Here is a 2,500-nt window from a genome sequence, read left to right on the forward strand (position 1 = left end):
ATTGCAATGTAGAATCACTTTGTAGTTTGATTTAATTTTGGTTTTAGTACTAATCTGTACTTACATATATATGGCAAACATTTTAATTGCTCCAACAATTATAAAGTGATAGTATTTTTTTTTTTTGGCATCAACATCTGCGTGACACTGCAGGGTTGTCTCTAAGACCCGGGAGTCAGGGAATTCCCCCGCCTATGATGCCTTAATTACCAGGCTATTTTTGCATTTTAAACATAATGTAGCAATAAGCAAGACCCCCAGACCCCCTTCTACTTTTTCATTTCCTCCTTCTACTTCAGTTTTTAGAGACAACCCTGCACTGTGACATTGATCAATGTACTGATTTCAGTCTCTCTTCATATATCAACCCTTATATTTTACATTCAAACATATTAGGCCTGCCCTCCTCTAATTTAATATCTACCATCTCTAAAATAATGGTGCCTTCTACAGAAAATCAATATCAAAATAGACTACTGGTACAAAACATGGATATGAAACCCCCTGCTTTATTTTCATTTTTTATCTTATCTAAACTCAACATAAATTACACAATAGAATCACGAAAACGCAATTTCCTAAATAGATCAATCGAAAATCGCACAGCAACTTTCCAGGAATATCTTGTAATGAAGATAATAAACTTTAAAATGGATGACGTTGTTATGAATGACTTTCAGCATATTAATGACGAATTAGGAAGACAATCTGTGTCGCGAGGATGGAGACCGTGTCATCAGACAAAGAAAAATTACGAATCGGTCATGTGAAAAAGGTCGGTGATCTGGAAAGGTCAAATGCCTTAAAGAAACCAATCTGTCATAGCCATTTGTCAGGTATCTGATAGTGAGATTGTACAATGTACTTCAAGAGAGTTAGCTTGAACACAAAACACCTGCTCCAAGTATTTACCTAACAGTGACAGAATGTTTAGATTTCATATTCTGGTCCTACGTGTAACAACATTGATAATTTGATTTGTCAACAAGCTTCTCTTTATAACGCAAATCCAGGTGTACATATCAAAACTTGAAAATTTGACTTAAGTCTAAAAATAAGTTTTTAATAGCCCCTTACATTGAACAAATACTTGTTGAAAAATAGAGTTCCTTTAAAATGTATCAATATCTTTTAATTGATAAAAATATTACTCCTCTCTCCCACTTTCACAACGTCATTACCGGTAGTTCATTTTTTGATCTGCATGTACAGGTGAATGCAATATTTTGCCACACAGAGACATCACAATCTATATACTCCATCTGCTTTGTCTACAGACAATACTTATCATCCCCAGGCTTGAAGGAAACTCTCACCACAAACATGTACACGAAGCTAATTATCATTCCAAAATTTTAATTAATGCAAACATATTACGTCAATTATAATGGGACACCTTTCATTCATTCATTTTCTTTGTTTCCAGTCCGATCATTGTAGTACTGCATGCAAAACAAAGGTTTATATTAACCCAATACCAATGAAATGAGCTTCAGAGCTTTTCTGAATAACTAATGTAATAGGAAAAACTGGTGCAATCGCCGGATGATAAGTTTATTCATCATGTCCAATAAGTGTACTAAAATTGACTAAGTAATAAATTTTATTGGTACCACCATACCGGATAGATAGGTCTGTTTGTATAGCCCCTTGCACACCTTTGAAGTGAGAATAAATAAACGTCATAGACAAACTGAGATCCTGCTGGGTAATCTATACTTGCTTCACTGTTAGCAATCCAACATTTCCTTGATTAAGGAAAAAACCCTCCCACACTAGTTAGGGAACAAAAGTCTAAACATAACACACATACAAAAAAAAAATCAATTCCTGTCTTATATTAGCATTTATGCAGGATTAGATAGAGAATCAAAAGAGATTTTATATTTGCTTTTAACTATTCAACGAAAAAGAAAAAAAAATTCAAAATGGTATTTCCACCAATATATCAATATTAGACAGGATTTGCCAGCATTGCATGACCTTGCATCACTATTGGACACAGCATATCTCTATTCTTACGTCTTTATAAATTATAATAATCTATTGGATTGTGTGTGAATGGTTTGTAGACATTAGATCGCCTGCCATTGGTTGTACCTCGCCATGTCCTGTTTTGCAATGTGCCAATGCACATGTAGGTGAATTCAACGAATTGTCATTTTATTTCTACCTGAAGTAAAACCTTTGTCCTGGTTTGTTATTAATTAAACTTTAAAAAAAGAAGAATATTTTCCTTTTCCTTTAACTACCAATAGCTAGAGATGACATTTCATAGAAAGACCACATCAAAAGGACAATTCTAATGGTTGATTAAAATACTTGATTTTAAGGCTGACACTCAGCCTGTTAATATAATCTTAAAAAGTCTTTTTTCTGTTCTTCACACTCCGGATAAAAATATAGAAATTATAATAAAAGAAACTTTACTTGGATATATATATATATGGGTGATTGCACTGATTTACAAGTTATAGCATTAAAGATTTGCCAAATTTTG

General features: G+C 33.2%; 1 protein-coding gene across 1 annotated transcript in view; it reads right to left on the reverse strand.

The window, feature by feature from the left end:
* LOC105321233 (serine/threonine-protein kinase SIK1) overlaps nt 1-2,500 on the reverse strand; it is a 15,333-nt gene that overhangs the window by 9,170 nt on the left and 3,663 nt on the right. The window lies entirely within an intron of this gene.

The sequence above is a fragment of the Magallana gigas genome, chromosome 2 (genome assembly GCF_963853765.1).
Source record: "Magallana gigas chromosome 2, xbMagGiga1.1, whole genome shotgun sequence".
Taxonomy (NCBI): domain Eukaryota; kingdom Metazoa; phylum Mollusca; class Bivalvia; order Ostreida; family Ostreidae; genus Magallana; species Magallana gigas.